Source organism: Taudactylus pleione, unplaced genomic scaffold (genome assembly GCF_031769625.1).
Source record: "Taudactylus pleione unplaced genomic scaffold, aTauple2 ptg000225l, whole genome shotgun sequence".
Taxonomy (NCBI): domain Eukaryota; kingdom Metazoa; phylum Chordata; class Amphibia; order Anura; family Myobatrachidae; genus Taudactylus; species Taudactylus pleione.
This window is the reverse complement of record NW_028284627.1, coordinates 9565706-9589469: the sequence shown is the minus strand read 5'-3', so window position 1 is coordinate 9589469 and position 23764 is coordinate 9565706. Positions and strand designations below refer to the sequence as shown.

The 23764-nt window shown below is 42.0% G+C and overlaps 1 protein-coding gene and 1 pseudogene across 1 annotated transcript in view; one reads left to right on the top strand and one right to left on the bottom strand.

Annotated features, from left to right (window-relative positions):
* Positions 1-23764, bottom strand: part of LOC148517249 (uncharacterized) — a 270769-nt gene that overhangs the window by 90535 nt on the left and 156470 nt on the right. The gene's annotated exons all lie outside the window — the stretch shown is intronic.
* Positions 2895-22162, top strand: LOC148517250 (SMC5-SMC6 complex localization factor protein 2-like; annotated as a pseudogene).

Genomic DNA, 23764 nt, shown 5'->3' with positions numbered 1-23764 from the left:
GAGCGGAGCTAAATTCCATAATGAATGATTTCCCTGATCCTAAAATAGAATTAGCCAAATGCCAAAGATTTTTGAAAAATTTGGGTACTGCTCACGAGCCAATCAATAAAGATTGGCGAGTGGTGTTAAGGGCTTGTCTTCCACGCAATACCGACGTGACCACGTTTATCACGGATTGTGTATTGGATGGAGATGTTCCCTTAACAGACGAAATTAACCAAGGTAACATTCCCCGCATTATAACTCAATTGGGTGTATATTTTCCAGTAGTATTTAACTCTAGCAAAATTTTCACCATAAAACAAAAGAGAGTGAATCTGCAGAGGATTATTGTAACCAAGCTCTGCAGGCTATCACCCAGTACACTGGGTTAGAGGATATTAAAGATAGCACTCATCACCGGGGAATGATCGTCACTGTACTTATGGATGGTCTAAAAGAGAAATTAAAGACCTGAGTTCAGACCTTCCAACCTGGCTGGAGGGGAGTCACTGTAGACACAATCATAGAATCTGCTATTGAACACGATAAGAACATCCTTAAAAAGAGAGAGACCCAGAGCGAGAAGCTAATGGCTGTTAGTATGCAAGCTCTAGAAGGAATGACTATAACATCACAGCCAACAGACACACATGCACCTGCACAGCTACATGTCCTCACCAATCCTGCACCACCTCAAACACAACCCTACCCCACTTATCACACACAGCCACAAAACCCATACTATCCACAACCACCATATTTCCCTCAATATCCTTACCCACACCCACCATCTTTCCCTTCCGCTCAACCCACACTGCAATCCTTTCACCCACCCCACTCACGAAGGTGCTTTAACTGCAACCAAGTGGGACATGTAAATAGGAACTGTAGGGTGAAGAAGGTAGGACCCCCTAACCAGGGAGTACCTGGATATCCCCATAAGGGATATACACAGAGTACAGGAAACCTACAACAGTCACCAGCTCCAATTGTGGCCGTAAAAGCTGTATTGGAGAGTGAGTCAATGCTAGGGGTCAGGTCATATATGTAGTCTACAGTTAGGTTAACGGGAAGTACTAGGGAAGAACCGGTGATGATGGTTGATGTAGCTTGTACTCATTATCCTTTTCTTGTAGACACAGGGGCGACCAGGTCAGTGATAAATCTCCCGCTAACTTACAGGTAACCAGCAAGACGGTACCAGCAATGGGTGTCACGGGTAAAGTGCAACATTATCCTTTAACAAAATCCACAGAGGTCACTATCGGGCCAATGCATACCAGGCATTCTTTCCTCCTGGCAGCAGTGGCTCCTTCTAACCTACTGGGAAGGGATTTGTTATGTAAGATGGGATGTGTCATATATTGTACCCCTGATGGTGTATTTCTAGATATCCCAGAGAGAATTGCGCACGAGGTGAGGGATATGTTGGACACTCCCCAAAGGATAATGTACAACTCTATTGGTTTAAGTGAAAATCCATCTCGGGTAGATCAAATGTTATCCCAAATTCCAGATTCACTTTGGACCAAGGATTGACAGGACACTGGATTGAATCTGGAATTTGGGATAACATTTGATCTACCCGAGATGGATTTTCACTTAAACCAATAAAGTCCTGTAATGGTAAATCTAAAAAGTGGTAGACAAGCTCCTAAAATTCCCCAGTACCCATTAAAACAGGAGGTAGAATTAGGGGTTTATCCCATAATTGAGCAATTGTTACAGCAGGGAATTTTAGTTTGTACAGCAAGTGTAGCCAACAGTACCATCTTTCCAGTAAAGAAGAGTGGTGGGAGGGATTATAGGCTGGTACAAGACCTTAGAGGGGTTAATAAGGTGGTAGAGAGCCAATTTCCCGTAGTGCCAAATCCAGCTGTCATTCTTATGCAGATCCCACCCAGCGCAACCCATTTCACTTTCATTGACCTCTGTTCTGCTTTCTTCTCTGTACCTCTTCATCCTGACTGTCAGTACCTATTCGCCTTTACATACAGGGGTGTACAATACACATGGACACGATTGCCCCAGGGTTTCATAGACAGCCCCAGTATCTTCTCCCAGGCCTTACAAGACTGTTTACAATCTTTTCAACCTGCCAATGGATCTGTTCTAATACAATATATGGATGATTTATTATGTTCTGATTCGTTTATGTCATGTTTAAATGATACTAAACTTTTGTTGCTTCATCTCTCGTAAACAGGACACAAGATTGCTAAGGACAAATTATAGCCATGCCAGGCTAAGGTTAAATACTTAGGACACTGCCTAACCCAGGGCCTATGACACCTGACAAATGATAGAATCCAAGCCAAAAGCAAATTCGTACCTTCTTGGGAATGTGTGGATACTGCAGAATGTGGATCCCAGGTCTTTCTATTTTGGCATTACCATTGCAGGAATTAGTGTCATCCTCAAAACCCGATCGTGTCATACACATGGAGGAAACAGAGCAGGCTTTCCTTAATCTTAAGGATAGTCTGATGAGAGCACCTGCATTGGGAATACCTGACTATGAAAAACCCTTTGATTTGTATTGTACGGAAGCCAATGGCTGTGCAGCAGGTGTCCTCACTCAGAAACATGGTGATGCTAACAGACCTGTAGCATACTACACTGCACAATTGGGAGTGATCTTGCCACAGTGTCCAACGTGTTTAAGAAGTGTTGCTGCTACCTCTCTTTTGGTCAACAAGAGCGAGGACATAGTGTTAGGGAATGATACAATTGTCTATTAACCCCATGCAGTATCTGCCTTGTTGAATTCAGCCCAAACCAGACATGTCTCCTCAGCTCAGTTCACTAAATGGGAGCTAGCTCTGATAGCACCTGCAAACATCACCATAAAACGGTGCAATACGTTAAATCCAGCAACGTACTTCCCGTATGTGCATGGGAATGCACAAAGGATGGAGGGTGAGTCTCTGGCAGAAGGTGAGTTTTGCAGGGGTACTGATGAACATGATTGTATGGATTATCTGAATCAAACTTTTACAGCTAGGCCTGACATTCATGATACACCTTTAGAAAATGCAGATTTTACGTTTTACATGGACGGGAGTTGTCATAGACAAACAGACACTGGTGAATTATGTACAGGTTATGCTGTTGTAAATGACGAAGATGTCATAGAAGCGGAACCTCTTGGTCCTCCTCACTCAGCCCAGGTGGCAGAGTTAGTAGCACTAAGGAGAGCGTGTGAATTGGCAGCAGGAAAATCTGCTAACATTTACACTGACTCAAGGTACGTGTTCGGGATGGTACACGATTTCGGAGCTCTATGGCGTCTGAGAAATTTTATGACAGCAGCAGACGCACCAGTAGCCCATTCAAAACACATAAAATTACTTTTGACAGCGATTCAAATGCCAAAGGCAGTGGCCGTCATTAAATGCAAAGCTCATACATGTGAGGACAACCCAGTGTCTTTGGGTAATAACAGGGCAGACGAAGCTGCCAAGTGGGCAGCAGGGTTGAAAATAAATGTACCTAATGAACAAATTATGGCTTTTCAAACGATTGGTATGCAGAAATTAATTGAGATGCAAAATTTGTGTTCAATTCAGGAAAAAGCAGTCTTGAGATTGAAGGGATGTGGACAGGAGTCCTCCGGAATTTGGAGAGATGGACAAGGTAAGCCGGTGGCACCCAAGGCATACTACCCAAGCTTGGCTGAGGCAGCACACGGTCTGACTCACTTGGGAAAGCAAGGTATGTGTAAGTTGGTCAGGGCGTATTGGTGTGCACCGGGCTTCTTTTCTCAAGCTGAGAAGAGAGCAATGTCCTGTTTGACATGCTTAAGGAAGAATGTTGGAAAAACAATACCAACTGAACCATCCCACATCCCTCCGACAGACCGACCTTTCCAGGTAATACAAATTGATTTCATCCAATTACCACCCTGCAGGAATCTCAAGTATGTATTAGTTTGTACAGATTTATTCTCTAATTGGGTAGAGGCCTATCCAGCTGCCACTAATACTGCTGTGTTCACTGCTAAAAAGATTGTACAGGAGTTTGTATGCAGATACGGTATCCCTAGAGTTATTAAATGTGATAGGGGTACTCATTTCACCGGTGACATCTTCCAGAGTATGTGTAAGTTGATGGGTATTGATAGTAAACTTCACACCCCATATCGACCCCAGGCCAGTGCCAAGGTGGAGAGAGTGAACGGCACTATTAAAATAAATTAAGTAAAATCATGGTAGAAACTGGACTGGGATGGCCAGAAGCACTACCGTTGGCCCTACATAGCATAAGGACCACTCCTAGGCCTCCACTTAATCTGTTCCCCTTTGAAATACTGTTTGGTAGACAACCTCATTTGATTGTAAGTCCACAGGAAGATCTGAAAAGTAACAACGAGGTCACTGTAAAGTATATTATAACAATGAGTAAACAGTTGAAACAGCAGCAGGAGAAACTGAAATTGTTGCCACCCAATATGCCAGGGACAAACTGTCCTGATGTCAAACCTGGAGAATTTGTTATGATCCGAATTTTTTTTATGCTCAGGTTGTCTGATAGATTGGTGGGAAGGTCCGTATCATGTGTTGTTGACGAGTACCACATCCTTGGAGGTGGCCAAGAGAGATACCTGAGTCCATTCCACTCACTGCAGGAAGGTTAACCTACCAGTGGAGATACAGGGCGGAGTCGAGGCAGATAACGAAGACCTGTCAATTGCGAACCTGTTCCGGGAGGATTAAAAGATGGCAGTGAGATATCTGAGCTGAGAAAAATTGTAGATCAGTGTTGCAGCAGTGGATTGTTCTGCTGTGATCATTTTTGTATTTTCTTCCAGAGTCTCCATCATCTTGGTTTGTCTGGGGATTTACGGTTTCTGTGATGGAGGACAGATAAAGGAGATGGGAGTTGATGTTGATGTTAATGGAGTGGAGTTGAGAGGAGGAGTGCTATGCCAATCAGGGGAGTGTCTGACCAATCTTAGTACCATAATTGTTATGTTATTTGGGAAGGATATATCCAGAAATTATGACCCTTACACATGGGGAAATGCTTAATATCCAATAAAAACACCCCATCTCCACATCTTCATACACATGTTGAAGTGCAGGAAACGTACTAGGAGATGGTGTTGGTAAGCGATGGAGATATGGATACCAAGGTTAAGGAAGAGCTGTATTACAACCCTGAATTAGAATGTACCCTATGATAATGTGATCCAGATTTTGTATGGTTGTGCATGAATATATATCGATAATGTTATTTTAAAACATCCTAGGTAATACTGTCCCAATTCCCCCTCAAAACTTCCTTTTATAGGCTAGATGAATTCCCACATCCTGCCAATGGTCCCTTAAGGATCCGCAGATGGAGTATAAGGGTTGTTTCACCCTCCTCGAGACGCATTATCTAATGGTTCAAATGACCAAACTGTGTCATACCATAATAACATTAAAAGGTATATTCTCATGCATAGCCAAGCAGATTCAAAATAGGTTGTGATAGCGCTTGATTGGCTATCAAAGGGTGGACTGTCGAAGCCGGATGATTGGCTAATACAGAATCTGTTTAAAATCAAGATCTGCAAGACACCATTTTGCGACTGGTCGCAAAACGCCATTTTTACAACTAAAATAATCCTTACATTAAATATTAAGTGATGACAAGACAGGTTTTTTTAGATCTGTCTGTAACAAATAATTAAGAATACACAAAGGTATGGTGATTGTTTGCTTTGCACACAGAACAGTGGACCTCATTCAGAGTCGGTCATTGTGGCCGCTCGGTCGTAAGGTAAAAGGGGCTGGATATGCAAATGAAGCGCTCGCAAGTTGCGTCGTTAAGTTGGGATCATTAGCTGGACAAGCGAGGGGAGGATGCGGCCGTAAGACTAAAAATACGCCCCCTTCTCGTTCACAATACACGTAATCTCCGGACATATAAGGTTTAATCGAAACCATCGGGGACCATCGGAGCTGGTCGTAGAGCTTAAGGTAGACCATACCCTCTCATAAGCATTACGATGAAGTCAGTGTAAAAACCTCCCATGTCACATATGCCATGACACTACTTAGTTAATTATGCACTACCATAAAACGCCGTTTGCATACTCAGGCACACCTGCGTTCAGATCTACACTCCCCTGTTCACAAACACCTTCCCCTGTTACCACCCACAAAGGCCTCATCCTTTCACTCAAACTAACGTCCCTGCCAAGTTGAAGGAGAGAGAAATTTCTGATCGTAATAGCTAGTTTGCGCACGCGCATTGCAAATTTTACGCATGCGCAGTTTAGCGAACATCGGTGGCGTACGACCGAGCGGCCGCAACGACCGACTCTGAATGAGGTCCAGTATGCCTAGAAAAATTGAGAATACACAAAAACACTAATATACTCAGAAGGAATGGATTGGGAAACAATTGTTAGACATCTAAGCTATCGTTAGCCATTGTATGCCTTGTATATAATGTGATGTGGTTAAGGAGAAAGGAATTGTATTCTGGGTAAGACATTGTCTTTAAGTCTGAGGCTTAAACAAATTAGCCTTACCTGTGTGATCTCATCAAGCCTCGTTTGATCACATGTGTAAACACATTGCCTGTCATTGTTGTAGTCCAGTAATATCAAAACCAAGTAATGCAGAGAAAGATATATATGTGTGTGTGTGTGTGTGTGTGTGTATATATATATATATATATATATATACTCTGCTATATGGCGGCACTCACGGCGACTGCTCACAAATTACAACGAACTCTCATGTTTAGATCAACGTTTCATGAAGCTTTACTTCATTTCGTCAGGATAACAAAAGTGTAAAAAATTACATACCTTTATAGGATACCGCGTGTAGTCGCCGATCTTCCGCCCAGGGGCGGAAGTTGACGTCAAACAGTTCAGAGTGCACCCATCACCATGGTTACCACATTACATTACTAACCAACAAAACAAAACAATACAAAACATCAATTAAGAATTAAGTATCAAGCACAAACAGTAACAGTATTCTTAAACCGGCTAAGAACCCTATTTTTATATATAAGGTGAATAGCAACTAAGAATCAATGTACCATACACCTTAACGGCAATCAAACATCATTATGCATATATGTAATCACTGGTTAGATATACATTCACAAAAACGACCTATTGTAGTATTGATAACAGTTAATAGAGCTTAATCTTATACAAATATGGATAGTCTAGAGATTCTATTGATTTGCAAACTAGAATACCTTAGATACAAAGCAGATTATTTTCAAACAAGTATATTTTTTAACAAAATAATATTTACCTAAAGCACTTATTAGCATTACCGCATGTTGATACAGGAGATTATTTATCAAAGCCTTCATCACAAATTGTATATGTTGCAAGATAAGGAATTCGTTTAGCTCAGAAGTGCGATTCGGAGTGCCATAGTGAAAGGTTTTAGTGATCAACCAGTCGCACGTCATTTTGTGGAGGCCAACCACAGCTTGGCAACCTTACGATACAAAATCATAGACCATGTACCCCCCCATATGCGAGGGGGAGACCGGGGCAAGGAGTTGCTTAGGTTAGAAGGCCAATGGATATATCGCTTGAACACTTTAACTCCTTTGGGCTTGAATGAGAATTTGGGATTGCAGTGTTTTTTGTAAAATCGTAGATTTTCTTGCTTGGAGCTAAACTAATTCCTTATCTTGCAACATATACAATTTGTGCTGAAGGCTTTGATAAATAATCTCCTGTATCAACATGCGGTAATGCTAATAAGTGCTTTAGGTAAATATTATTTTGTTAAAAAAATTACTTGTTTGAAAATAATCCGCTTTGTATCTAAGGTATTCTAGTTTGCAAATCAATATAATCTCTAGACTATCCATATTTGTATAAGATTAAGCTCTATTAACAATTATCAATACTACAATAGGTCGTTTTTGTGAATGTATATCTAACCAGAGATTACATATATGCATAATGATGTTTGATTGCCGTTAAGGTGTATGGTACATTGATTCTTAGTTGCTATTCACCTTATATATAAAAATAGGGTTCTTAGCCGGTTTAAGAATACTGTTACTGATTGTGCTTGATACTTAATTCTTAATTGATGTTTTGTATTGTTTTGTTTTGTTGGTTAGTAATGTAATGTGGTAACCATGGTGATGGGTGCACTCTGAACTGTTTGACGTCAACTTCCGCCCCTGGGCGGAAGATCGGCGACTACACGCGGTGTCCTATAAAGGTATGTAATTTTTTACACTTTTGTTATCCTGACGAAATTAAGTAAAGCTTCATGAAACGTTGATCTAAACATGAGCGTTCGTTGTAATTTGTGAGCAGTCGCCGTGAGTGCCGCCATATAGCAGAGTATATTGGTCCTGTTTGCAGTTCCACGGAGGGCACCGGCGCACAATTGATATTTTAAATGAAGAGTGCCAGCATCACCGTTTCTTACATATATATATATATATATATATATATATATATACATATATTAAATTCATGATAAATACATGCATGCACATAGACAATCGCATGTGTATCCACAATGCATGCATATATACATACAGTTGCTATTTCAGATATAAACTTATACACTGCACACTTCCATAAAAAGTTCCCTAGCATTAAAGTATAATATCCAAGGTTTATGCAGTAATTATTAATGTTGTGTAATAAAGGTTGTTTGATAGCTAAGGTTTAGTACATGGTAATCAGACTGTGTTTGGTGTTGTACTGATCCACTGTGTCCCCACAGATTTCCGGTATCATTGGTGAGAAGATCGCAACATGCATCTACAAACTATGGACTATAGAGAGTTAAAACATTAAAATGTACCCTGTAATGTTAGTAGCTTAGATTAGCATGCAGCGGGAAAAAGGACACTAAGGTTTGTTAGAGGCTGTTTGTGTCCATTCGAATTGACCTATGAACTATCCTGTGACAGAAGCACCTTTGAGAAGAACCAATGGAATCATGTCAAACCTGTCTATTGTATTGCCTATCCCTGCAAGAGTATATATATGTGTGCTCTCTGACCCCAGTCTTGAGTCTTCTTGCTGTGCTGTTGACGGAGGTTTCTAATGCTGATGCCGGTATCTGGGCCCAGAGCGCATGCGTATATAACAACTGTACCTTGGGTCTGTATGAGTTATTTGTGCTAATTGTCTTAAATCACAGCGTGTAACCATCTGTTTTTATATTGAATAATAACTTTTTGTGCTTTGGAACCACGTTCAAAGTCTGAAAGCATTTATTTACTGTGCGACTCATTACGCTAAATAGCGACAATTTTAGAAGGTATAGGCAGGATTTTAGAAGGTATAGATAGGATTGCATAGAGGTTTTATTTAGGTATCCATACTTATATTAGAGCAGATTATACATATGGAAAACACTTTGTTAGTTATTGAGGAAATATGTTCTATTTGATTTATAGAAAATTATAGTCAGTATTGATCTCATTTTGTTGAGATAATAATTTATAATTTTCCATTTTATTTCAATATAGAGTCAGTGTACCTATGTACATAAATAATCTGTATCAATCTTACTTTAAATAATCAAAGAATAACTAAGTCAACTATATTAAATTAATATAGGAATTAACAACAATATCCTAAACTCTATGTAATAATTCATGGATTTAAAAACAGTATTCAATTCAATCTGTTCATTTAAACCGTCAGGGAACAGACTGTTCATATTAAAAATCCAGAAGACTTCTTGTTTACATAAAGCCCTGAAGCGATCTCCCTTCCTAGGTGTTGGGGGAATGGTTACTAATCCTACCACCTTCAATGAACAAATAGCACCTCCATGTATCTCTGTAAAATGTCTGGATATGCTATGTGAGAAATCCTTTCTTATGATGTTTCTCCTATGTTCAAGAAATCTCTCACGTAGGCTCCTTATCGTTCTACCTACATAACTGATATCCTTACAGCCGCGTGTTAGTACATATATCACATATTTAGTATTACAGTTAATAAATTGTTTGATGGAAAAGGTTCTATCTGCCCCTTCTATAGTGATCGTTTTTTTTGTTGGTATGGTGGCAGGTAATGCATTTATTCATTACACATTTATGGAACCCCATCGGTTTTATTGGGAGCCAATCTGATCCGGACTCTTTTGTTTTTTTTCTTAGGTGATTTAAGTACACTAGCGGCTAGTATGTTTTTCAAAGATTTATTTTTTCTATGTATAACAGTCGGCTTTTTTGGAAGAATCTGTTTAAATACAGAGTTGTATTTCAGCATACAGTAGTTTTTCTTTATAATTTGATTAATTCTCCTTGAGGATTCATTATAGGTGGAAATGAATGCAAAATTTCTCTTGGTATCTTTATCATCATATTCTCTACTCTTGGGTTCTAACAGTTGTTCTCTGTTCGTATTAGCCACTTCCTCAAAAGATTTTTGTAATAAATCAGATGGGTACCCCCTTTCCTTGAAACTTTGACATAAATTACTAGCTTGTCTTGAAAAATCTGCAAATTGAGATCAGTTGCGTCTGACACGCATAAGTTGTCCCTTAGATATATTCGTTTTCCAGGGAAGGTAGTGGCAACTTTCAAAATGTAAATAGTTATTAGAATTAACTTCCTTGCAGTAATTAGTAGTGACAATCTGATTGTCAACTATTTGGAGCGTCAGATCTGGGAAATTCACACAATTCTTGCTATAAGTGTATGAAAATGTTAAATTAAATAGGTTGGAATTAAGAGAAGAAACAAAGGATTGTGCACTGGTAGAACCCCCATCCCAAATAATAAAAAAGTAATCTATGTAACAGCCATAGAAGACCAGGTTCCCCCTAAAGCCGCCCCCCCACACATGGCGTGACTCAAAGTCCCCCATGTATAGGTTCGCGAAACTCGGGGCGAACCTGGGACCTCATTCAGACCCTCTCGCAAGCGCCTATGCGCTCGCAAGCGGGTCGATGGTGAGGGCCTGCATGTGCGCAAGCCCCGGAGCGAGTGACAAATGCACTCACTTCAGGGCAGCTCACCCCGTTTTGTAGGTGGGGTGGGGGGGTGGCCGGCCAAACAGAGGCATTCCCGAACGAACCGAAAGCACAGATAGACAGGCGCTAAAGATACTAATATTTAATAAGACCACAGTAAATAGTAAATTAGACACTCAAAAAATTAATAAAAATACATATAGGATAGGAAATGCTAAAATGACATAATAATGGGATAATGAAAATAAAAATAAAAAATAAAGAATAAAAATATATATATAAATAAATTAGAGAATTGCTTCAACTAAGACAATAAAAAATGAATAGGAAAATAAAAGCAATACTTGTTGTAATTGCATACTATCTGCACCAAGCAGAGAATAATAAACCTACAAGATAAATTGTAAATATGTAGCAACAATGGCAGTGTATAGTGGCTTGCATATAAACAATCACAAATAACATTAAAGGTGTTGATGTTTACATAGCTCTTAGATGGTCCGTGTAGACATATATATATATTAATGTCTCTCACACATCTGAGACTGTAGGAGAATGTTAATTAGTACACCATAATAAAGGTATTCCAGCCTATGTGGCACAACGGATTTTTAGGGGGACTGTTGATGTCCAGTGATATTCTGAAAAAAAGTTAGAATATAGATTGAGCCCTTAGGAGCTGGGCTTATAGATTGTTCATCTAGGAGCATTGGCTGTTTCTAACATTTGAAGCCACTCCTAATACGTGTAGACCGCACAGCTGCAGACAGCTCTGTTCAATATATCAGAGAATAAAAATGTAAAAATTTTTTTTAGAATAGTGCACATTCAAGCATGCATGCTTTATAGGGTCTGTCACTCACGATCCAGTTGTGACCATAAGTCATACCGTACTCCCCACTTATCTTTCACATGCAGTGGCCTCACAGTAATCCACGGAGGAGAGGGATCGGCTCCGGTGCAATCACCCGTCGGTGTGCAGCGTGCAGCGTTATTGTTCTTCCTCCGTGTAAAGTGGTCAGTGTAGAGTGGTCAGTGACTCACTTGCCCGGCTTGCGGTCTCACGTCCCGTCCTTCTCTCTACGCATTTCTCCGCCTTAGAAACATCAGCGGCTTCTCCTAAGAGCTATGTAAACATCAACACCTTTAATGTTATTTGTGATTGTTTATATGCAAGCCACTATACACTGCCATTGTTGCTACATATTTACAATTTATCTTGTAGGTTTATTATTCTCTGCTTGGTGCAGATTGTATGCAATTACAACAAGTATTGCGTTTATTTTCCTATTCATTTTTTATTGTCATAGTTGAAGCAATTCTCTAATTTATTTATATATATATTTTTATTCTTTATTTTTTATTTTTATTTTCATTATCCCATTATTATGTCATTTTAGCATTTCCTATCCTATATGTATTTTTATAAATTTTTTGAGTGTCTAATTTACTATTTACTGTGGTCTTCTTATTAAATATTAGTATCTTTAGCGCCTGTCTATCTGTGCTTTCGATTTCTTGGTAATTGTTGGGAGGGTCCAGATTCCTCCACCTCTATGACGGCTGCTTTATACTAATTAATCCCCTGGTCCTCTACACACTCCCTACATTTATCCTGGTCCACTGAGGTGGTTATAGTCCAGCGCCTATTTTTTGTCTGTGTGTGTATTCCCGAACGAACGCCTGCCATTTGTAGGCGGCCCTACTGACTTCACCAGTGATGTCAGTAGGGAGCTTCCTGCTCTGTTAGAGCAGGAAGCTACCTGGGGCTTGCGGTAGATGAGATCGTACCATAAGGGTCTCGTCACAAGACCCAATGGTCTCGACCATCGCGACCATCACCTAGTAACCCACAGCTTAGTGAGCGGCCAGGAGGCTGCCTTTCAAAAGAAAAGAGGCCGCCCTCATTCAGAGCGAGCGCTCGCTTTTTGCGAGCGGCTCTGAATGAGGTCCCTGGTCCCCATGGCCATCCCAAGCACATGTAAGTAAATTGTGTCAGTAAAAATAAAATAATTATGAGTGAGAATAAACCAGATAGCTTGAAGAATGAAATCCTGATGTTGGACCTGTAAGGTCCCATCCTCAGAAAGACATTTAGAAACCGAATTAATCCCCAACTCATGGGGATATGAGTATAAAGCGCTTTCACATCAAGTGTGAGAAAGGCATATCTTTCATTCCAATTAATTCCTTTAATTAAATTTAGGAAATGTGTAGTGTCTTTGAGATGGGACCTTAAACGTGTAACATGCGGTTGAAGAAAAAAATCTACATAGTAAGACAAATTAGAAGTGAGAGAGTGAATCCCAGAAATAATGGGGCACCCAGGGGGGTGTAGTGAGGGATTTGTGTATTTTGGGTAAATAATAAAAAATAGGAGTGACAGGAAATGGGACTAGCAAGAATTTGTGTGTTTCCTTAGAGATGACCCCTGCATCTAGGGCCTCACTCAGCAATGTTCTGAATACATCTAGATACTGGATAGAAGGATCTTGCGGGAGTACCTGATAGAAGTTTTTATCATTTCATTGGCGATGGGCCTCAAGGGTATAATCCTCCCGGTTAAGGATGACTATACCCCCTCCCTTATCAGCCTCTTTGAGAACTATTGAATCATCAGTACTCAATTCACATAGAGCAATTGTTTCCCATTTGTTAAGGTTTGAGGTTTTTTTTTGTTTATAATTGGAACACAGGGCCTGATTCAGACCCGGTCGCAAGCATTGAGCACTCGCAACCGGGTCGATGGTGACCCAGAGCGCATGCTCACGACGGAGCCGGCTCCGTCATGCGCATGCGCGAGACCCGGATAGCGACGGGCAAACTGTCACTCCGGGTCTTGCACCAAAGGGGGCATGCTGTCGATGTTGAGTGACAGCACGCCCCCTTTGGTGGGCGGGCCGGCTGCCCAGACGGAGGCGTACCCATGAGAACGCCTACTGTTTGGGGGCGGCCCCACTGACATCACAAGTGATGTCAGTAGGAGAGCTTTCGGCTCTGTTTGAGCCAAAAGCTCTCTGGGGCTTGCGGCCACGAGACCCTACCACAAGGGTCTCGTTGCAAGCCCGATGGTCGCGATGGTCTTGACCATTGCGACCATCATCCTGGCCGTTCGCATTAGCTGTGGGCAGCCAGGAGGGCGCTCCATAAAAAAAAAAGACGCCCTGATTCAGAGCGAGCGCTCTGTCAGAGCGTCCAGCTCTGAATCAGGGCCACAGTTCTTTAAAATCATTCAAAGTTGTCTTATAGAAACATTCTATGTTTGAACTTTTATTTTTTATGGGAAAGAATTCTGATTTTATCTTAAATTGTTGTTTGTTTTCCTCTATGTCAAAAACTTTAATCATATGATCCTCAGCATTATTCTCCTCTAGTAATCCTTCTAAGGCATTAAGGGCATGTATATCACTTACATCCAAAAGTATGGGTACACATTCAGAATCTACTTTCGATATTTTTTTATTTGCAAAATAACGCTGTCTACACAAATTTCGAATCCATCGATTCAGATCTTGGAAGGCGGACGCTTTGTCTTTTAATGGAGAAGTCCTATTTGGTCCGGATCTGGACAAAATTGTAGCCACGCTGGCGGCAGCCAAATCTGCATGTCTCCCGTCTGCTGCGGTCCCTTCAAGTTCGGGTACGTCGTCCTTTCGGCCTTACAGGGCCCAGGGTAGGCCTAAAGCACAGTCTTTTCCCCGACAGGCTGGGCCCAAGAAAACTTCAGGGGCTATCCTTAGCCCCCCTCTAAACAGGTGCTCCGACTCCGAGCCAGGCACCAACGAAACTGAGATGCCTTTGCTCGGGGGCGGGGTATAGGAGGGGGACCCTAGTGCATCCTGGGAGGCTGAAAACTTAACTCTATGGTGCCCGATGCCTGACGTCATCACCTATACCCCAAGGTATCCTGTAGATACCCTATGGACCCTGATGTAGAAAGAAGATCTGAACAAGCCGAGTTGGTAGGCAATCTCCGGGATTCGGCCACTTACATCAATGAAGCGGCCTTGGATATCAGTATCCTCACATCTCAGATTTCTTCGGCAGCTGTTGCTGCTCGTCGCACCTTATGGTTGCGATCTTGGAAGGCGGACGCTGATTAGAAAAAGGGCTTAGAATCTTTGTCTTTTAATGGAGAAGTCCTATTTGGTCCGGATCTGGACAATATTGTAGCCACGCTGGTGGCAGCCAAATCTGCATGTCTCCCGTCTGCTGCGGTCCCTTCAAGTTCGGGTACGTCGTCCTTTCGGCCTTACAGGGCCCAGGGTAGGCCTAAAGCACAGTCTTTTCCCCGACAGGCTGGGCCCAAGAAATCGGCCAAGCCCAGGAAACAGGCCTGGAGTACCAGACGTCTGGCCCCTAAGTCAGATGACAAACCTGCGGCCTGACGGTCTGGGCCTCCCTTTGGGGGATCCCAAAGTGGGAGACTGCCTGCTGCCGTTCGCCCAGTGTTGGTCGATAACCACGACAGACAATTGGGTTCACGGGGTGGTTTCTCACGGGAATGCCCTCTCCTTTCGGCACAGGCCCCCATCCCGGTTCTTCACCAAGGGCCTTCCATTAGACCGTAACAAAGCCTTGGAAGGTTTTGCACACTATGCTCCAGGCTGGAGTTATAGTGCCTGTTCCATTCTCCCAGAGGGGCCAGGGTTTCTATTCCAATCTATTTTTGGTGCAGAAACCCAGTGGGTAGTACCATCCGATTCTCAACCTCAAGGCCCTCAACAAGTCCTTGCGGGTGCCGCGTTTTCGGATGGAGACCCTACGGTCCATCATTCTGGGGCTGGAACCTGGGGATTACATGGTGTCATTGGACATACAGGACGCTTAACTGCATGTCCCTATTCTTTTGCGCCATCAGCAGTTCCTCAGGTTTGCAATCCGCAACGATCACTTCCAGTTCCGGGCGTTACCTTTTGGCCTGGCGACAGCACCACGAGTGTTCACCAAGGTCATGGCGGCTTACCTGCGGCTGCAGGGAGTCTGCATGTTGCCGTACCTAGACAACCTTCTGTTGGTGGCAGGATCTCCAGAGCTCCTTCTACGCCACTTGGATCTGACGATTGCAGTACTGCAACGTGACGGCTGGTTAATAAACTGGCAAAAGTCCACCCTGATCCCGTCTCAGAGGATTCTGCACCTCTGAGCCTTATTGGTCTCCAGACAGCAGAGGATATTTGTGACGAGGGGAAAAGATCTCTGCCTTACAGTTGAGGGTGCGCAGTTGTCTGCAGAATCGCCGAGCGTCTCTGCACTCGGCGATGAGGTTACTGGGCTCCATGCTGTCAGTATTCGACATGGTGGAATATGCCCAGTTTCACTCCAGACCTCTGCAGCAATTGATCCTTTCCAAATGGAATGGACTGCTTCAGAGTCTAAAGTCCCAGACGATGGTGCTCACTCCGGAGGTTCGCCTGTCTCTAGCCTGGTGGTTGCAGACCACCCACCTCAACAAGGGTCATCCATTTTGGGTGGCGAACTGGGTCCTGTTAACAACGGACGCCAGCCTTCGGGGCTGGGGAGCTGTCACGGGTCCACACTTGTTCCAGGGCAGGTGGACTCAGGCGGAAAAGCAGCTTCCAATAAACATCTTGGAACTCTGGGCCTGATTCAGAGCCGGACGCTATTTGCGCTCGCTCGTTCAGAAAAAGGGGCCGGCTATTTAAATTGAGCACTCGCTCTTTGCGGTCTGTTGACGCCTCTATGTCTGAGCGAGCGAACGAAACATGCACTCGCTATTTTGTAAAGAGGCCCCCTGGCCGCTCGCATCCTACATCATCTCCACTATTTATTAGATTAATGGAGTACATCGAAAGGCATCTGAACTGCTCGCAGTGCTTGTGGTTGGATCTTCCTACCGCAATCAGGCGAACAGTTCAGGCTAAGAGACAACCAAGTGACATGGCCGATGATGCTGCTTTGTTAATTGTGCACACCCTTAAAACGCCCGTTTTGACCGTTTGGCACGCCAGCGTTCGGATCTCCACTCCCCGTTTTCAAGCACCTTCCCCTGTTACCACCTACAAACGCCTCATCCTGTCACTCAAATTAGCAGGCACTCGCTATTTTGCGAACACACGATTTCCGACCACACTGGTTGGCGCATGTGCATTACGATCCATACGCATGCGCAGATATGCGAACTTCGCTCGGAGCGAACGAGCGGCCGCTTACGAGCGGCTCTAAATCAGGCCCTCTGCGCGGTTTTCAATGCTCTCCAGCAGGTACATCGGGTTCTCCAAGGTCACCCCGTGCAGGTCCAGTCAGACAACGCCACCACCGTGGCCTACATAATTTGGCAAGGAGGAACCCGAAGTCGGGCGGCACTCGTAGAGGTGTCCCACATCCTGGTTTGGACGGAGTGCAATCTCCTGGCCATATCAGCAGTATTCATATCAGGAGTCCTCAACTGGGAGGCAGACTTTCTCAGTCGCCAGGACGTACATCCGGGGGAATGGTCTCTGCACCAGGACGTCTTTCAACTTCTGGTGGACAGGTGGGGTCTTCCACAGATAGACATCATGGCGTCACGGCACAACAACAAGTTGCCGGTGTAAGGGTCTCGAACAAGAGACGAAAAGGCGTCTCTGGTGGATGCTCTGTCCGTCCAGTGGACATTCCGGTTTGCTTATCTCTTTCCTCCGTTTTCCCTTCTTCCGCGGGTAATCCGGAAATTCAAACAGGAAGGAGGTACGCTCCTGTTGATAGCTCCCGTGTGGCCCAGGCGGCACTGGTTCTCAGACCTTCAGAGTCTGTCCGTGGACATTCCTCTGTGGTTGCCGCTACGACCGGACCTGCTATCACAGGGTCCTTGTCTTCACCCGGACCTGGCTCGGCTGTCTTTGATGCCGTGGCTGTTGAGACGGCCATGTTAAGGTCCAGGGGGTTTTCCAGCTCTGTGGTACAAACTATGCTAAGAGCTCGGAAACCATCTTCTGCAAGGATATACTATCGTGTGTGGCATACGTTCTTCCAGTGATGTCGACCGAGAGGTTATGCCCCTCTGGAGTTCCGTCTGTCTAGAGTGTTAGCTTTCCTACAGGTGGGGCTAGACCATGGGCTTCGCCTTGCTTCTCTGAAGGTGCAGGTGTCTGCCCTGTCAGTCTGGTTCCATCGTAGGATTGTTGCGATCTCTGATGTGCGCACCTTTATGCAAGGTGTTCTTCGAATTCAGCCACCTTTTGTTCCACCGGTGGCGCCTTTAGATTTAGCTGTGGTCCTGAGGGCTTTCCAAGGACCGCCGTTTGAACCACTGGGCTCAGTGGACATTAAATGGCTAACAGCTAAAACATTATTCCTTCTGGCTATTGCTTCGGCCAGACATGCTCTCTCCTGTAGACCCCCTTTCCTGATTTTTCATAGGAACAGGGCGGTGCTGCGCACTCATCCTGGATTCCTTCCCAAAGTTGTTTCAAGTTTCCATATCAACGAGGAAATCATTGTGCCGGCTTTTAACTCACCTAATCTTTCAGTGGGTGAGGCCACTTTGGACGTTTTGCGGGCCTTAAGGATTTATGTTGACCTCACTTCTTTATTTAGGAAGTCGGATGCCTTGTTTGTCCTCTATGGCTTCCGTAAAAAGGGTGGCCTGCTTCAAAGCAAACTTTGGCAGGTTGGATTCGTATGGCAATTTCAAAAGCTTATCTTCATGAAGGCCTTCCAGTTCCATCCTCTGTGAGGGCTCATTCCACTAGGTCTGTGGGTCCTTCGTGGGGATCTCGACGTGGTGCCTCTGCAGTCCAGATCTGCAAGGCTGCCACGTGGTCCTCTGTCCAAACCTTTGTGAGGTATTATGCGTTTGACACCTTTGCCTCTCAGGATGCTTCCTGCAGGCGGCGGATTCTCCTTTCAGCACAGGAGCGTCTCCACCCTTAAAGGATACTGCTTTGGGACATCCCCAAGGTATCCTGTGGAACCCTATGGACTTCGTAGAAATAGAGATAACAAACGTAAGTTCTTACCATATCTCATATTTTTGCTAATTACCCATGCAGCTATTTTTTTAGACCTATCACCAGGTGACACTAATACTGTGGGCTAGATTTATGGTAGTTTTGTCCCCGAAATTTAAAATGGCAATAATATTAAATGCAAAACAAGCTTGGTTAGGCATGATGTTTAACGCTCCGTCAGAGGGTAACCAGCTCAAATAAGGCCTTAATGTACTAATAATCTGATAGGTTTACCTGGACAGATCAGCCAAACATGCAAAATGGAACTCGCAAATTAATTATTTAACATATGTTTGGATTCACAAAAGATTTTTCCATTTTTTTCACTGTATAAAATAGAATTCTTAAAAGTGGGCATGGCTCCTGGTCACTTGTATATTCTCTCTAGTTCTTTTATGATTTTCCTGTTTATGCTTATGTTTTTAATAAATATATTTTATTTAAAAAAAAAAAAGTGCACAAGGCCAACCTATTGTCCTGCTTGAGAAACATTTTTTGTGAATATGACATTACACCATTAATTTGTCTGTCTAAAATTAACCAATTTCTTTATTGTAGGTGTTTTTAAACATTTTTATAGAGCAAAATGTTTCACGAGTTACAAGGATGGATTCTCAATATAAAAAAAGTATTTAATTCAAAATAATAATTTTTTTTAAACAGTGTAAATAACATTCTAAATATTATCATAAAATTACATTTTAGATTTTTTTTTTTTAAGTAGAGGAGGGAAGTCATATAACAGCTTTAGTTGAGGACCAAAAAAAAGAAATTTTGGGAGCCTTGACCTACAGTTTGGAAGTATTGAAAAAGAATGTGTCCCCATGTACTGAGACATGTACAGGCATGGAGAGGATGACAGTGTTTCCAGGTGTATTTGGCAACAGCTGGGAGAGAAGTAAATGCCTTTTCTTAGGGAGGATTTAGCAGAGACCCAGCTGGGTTTACACTTACCTCAGCCACTTGTACACATCGTTTTTAGCACTAGGAGTAATTGGTAAAAGATGTAAAATAAAAATAAAATTCTTTACGGCTTTGATTACTTCCTAATCCCTATGAGGAGTTGACTTATCAGTTTGAACCACATGTGGCAAACCATTTATTTTACCAGCTTTGCAAAAGCTCTAAATCTGTTGCCTTTTTTGAAGTTATGGGTTCTCTTGAAAGTTTAGAAGATTTGTGGGAATCTCGGTAATAATTAAGTAAATTTATTGTTGCTTTTTAAGTTTAATTAATCAAAGTGTAAGTGTGTGAACAAGCATAAAGGAATGCTCTATATATCCCCTTTATTAGTTAAGCTGGAAAACAATAAACAGAGACCGTTTTACGACCAAGTTTCTGAAACAAAAGCAGGGTCAAAAAATGTGTAAGATTTATTTTTCAAAATAGAGGAACAGTGTACTGAAAATTAAGCTATTTTAACATTATATGTAGGATATCTATGAACTTTACTTTTTGTATGGTGTTAATGTTGTAATGCTGTGATTGAATACAGGTTGCTCTTGACCTTTTTAATGAATTTCCTCATTGGATGAAGGTTGATCTTGTCCTGTGAATGTATTTTCTGATTGAATAAAGGTTGATCTGGTCCCATTAATGAATGCTCTGATTGCAGACAGGTTGGTCTGCAACAGCAGCAGAAAATGCAGAATATTGTCCAGATGTGTTTGAATTTTAAAGAATATTTGTATTTATTTTTATTCAAGGGCAACATTTATAAATTTCCACTGCAGCAGCACACATTTTCGTTAGCGGTAAGTTTTTAGTTTTTTCTCCTAGAGTATTTTTGTTAACTATTAATTTTTAAACTAAAAATAAAATGTCATATTCAGTGATATAACAAAACATATAATTTTAGCTAATCTATGTTGTTGAACCAAATGAGTTTTATCAGTCACAACAAGTGATAAAACTTGTTGCATATGATAATGGTGCTCCAGCCAATCTGCTCCCAACTGTCATTTTTCAAACAGAACAAGTTTGATCACTCATTTTGAATGATAAAACTCATTGATAAATGAGGCCCTTAAGTCACAAATGCTGTACGAGATCATCATCAAGGGGAGGAAACCTTACAGTTGTCTGAGTCTGGAGTAATATTCGATCACTGTACCCTCGGCCTGAAACATTTAGAATTTTCTGATGGGAGCTCATCTGTCATCTTCAGCTGTGATCCAGAAAATCAGCTCAGATGGTGCAATGGAAGGGTATTTTACTACATGTATCGGATTATCAAAAGCCCTGAAGTGCTAATGAATTGGATGTTTCAGATAATCGATCAGTCCATTTTATGGTTTTTCACTTAAAATCTTGAACAAGTCCATCAAAGGTAGAGGCAGCAATCATACTATTCTGAAAGAAAAGCCCTAGGCTCCAACAATATTGGTTACAGTGACTGTGTTTGCTAACATGAGGATTACCTTCAAGACTCAATTTCCTCTTACATATATCCAGCCTCCATTTAATGCCAGTGACCTAGTATCTGCAGTGTCTGGACCTGGATTAGCAGAGCACAGAAATAGCCAATCAGAACATAATTTTTGGTCACATTCCAGAATAGCAATTTGCTCATGTGCTTATGTTTTAGGATTTACACAACTGTCTACCCATAGAACTTCTTTGCCCAGGAATTCCTTTAACTCATAATAGTGCTGCTCTGGAAAAAGAAATGAAAGCTCTTCCTGTGGTGGATATACTTGGTCTTATAGAAAACCTGCTTTAAATATTGAATAATGGGAGAAAAAAATGCCCCAACTATGCAGACTTTCCAGTCCCCACAAATTTATTAAACTTACTGCAGCTCGTTCATGCTAGTGAAACGCGTGGAAAAAGGGTAAGAAGACGAGCCAGCTAAATGCATATCCAATATCCTCTATGGATAACATACAGATCTACCTTAGGACTATGACTATCACAAGATGATGATGCCGTGCAGACTTGTGTCTCAAATGAAGCCATCAACATTGCTGAAGAACAAACAGAGAGTTCATGAAATGTAATTTAATCAAAGACTTTGCTTGATCTGGTTTATGAGGCATATTGTCTGAATTTCAGCCTTTTCCATTTGGTTAATGATGCAAGTGGTTCAGATGACACCGCATCTGTACAGAGAAAAAAGTTATACTGTGTAATGAACTGGAGTAACACATAAGGACTAGTATCAAGGAGAATACAAGGTTTTTCTACTGAACAAAGGTAAAGGATCTGTCGAAGCCGGATAATTGGCTGAGACAGGATTGGTGTAAAATTAGATCGGGGCGACCCCATTTTGCAAATAACAATGAGACGCCATTTTAGTGAAACTTGCCATTATAAGTAGATAAGGCGATGCTATTATTTAGCATTGTGCGATTCCCACGCAATAGAAAGAAGTTAAAGGTCCTCACCATACAAATACAGGCAGTCATTAAAACATATAAAATGTTTATCCCTGCAAAACACATACCGTGGTGTACTCCACAAAACATAGTCACACAACGCTAACTAGCGTCCTTTCTCAATTCCCCAATACTTACACACTGCACACTTACATAAAAGGTTCCCTAGCATTAAAGTGTAATATCCAAGGTTTATGCAGTAATTATTAATGTTGTGTAATAAAGGTTATTTGATATCTAAGGTTTAGTACATGGTAAGCAGACCGTGTTTGGTGTTGTACTGATCCACTTTGTCTCCACAGATTTCTGGTATCATCGGTGAGAAGATCGCAACATGCGTCTACAAACTATGGACTATAGAGAGTTAAAACATTAAAATGTACTCTGTAATGTTAGCAGCTTAGATTAGCATGCAGCAGGAAAAAGGACAAAAAGGGTTGTTAGAGGCTGCTTGTGTCCATTCGAATTGACCTATGAACTATCCTGTAACAGAAGCACCTTTAAGAAGAACCAATGGAATCATGTCAAACTTGTCTATAGTATTGCCTATCCCTGTAAGAGTATATATGTGCGCTCTCTAACCCCAGTATTGAGTCTTCTTGCTGTGCCGTTGACGGAGGTTTCTAATGCTGATGCCGGTATCTGGACCCAGAGTGCGTGCGTATATAACAACCGTACTTTAGGTCTGTATGATTTATTTACGCTAATTGTCTTTAGATCACAGCGTGTAACCATCTGTTTTTATATTGAATAATAACTTTTTGTGCTTTGGAACCACATTCAAAGTCTGAAAGCATTTATTTACTGTGCGACTCATTACGCTAAATAGCGACAATTTTAGAAGGTATAGGCAGAATTTTAGAAGGTATAGACAGGATTGCATAGAGGTTTTAATTAGGTATCCATAGATACCTAATTGTGTTAATCACGCTACCGGTCACTTGGTAACACTTGGTAGCGATCCCTCAGCAAAAGGGTGGAGGCGCCATAGCAGGAGAACGCATTGTGCCTTCAAAATCTGCTACCACTTTGTTGCTGAGAGTCCGCTACTTGTTATTGTGGATTTAGGAGCACTGATTGAGAATCCAGGGATGAGGGAGGAAAAAGTTTGTTTTCCTTCATCGATAGTTTTTTGTGTTAAAAAGGAAGTCGCAGTATTGTGTATGCGACCAGTCGCACTATAGCGTACAAATCATAATACGTGTTGTGTAGTAGTCGCATTATTGTGTATGCAACTAGTCGCACAATAGCGTATACCTATTTCCTGTATTGCTGCCACGTGTTTTAATCAAAGCCGTTGAGAGTGTACGGTGATATTGATAGATAGCATTGTTGTAAATACATTGATCAGTTTCGACATAGTCTGGGAAAGCGTGTATTTTTCTGCGCAGGAGAAGGTGTGTGAGTATTTGTTGGTAGGGACAACAGTTCCCTAGTTAAGGATATCGTAGGACCCTTAAGGACTAGGCGCAAGGGTCGACTAGTAGCTCTGTAGTAGATACTGTTCTAACACATAAGCAGG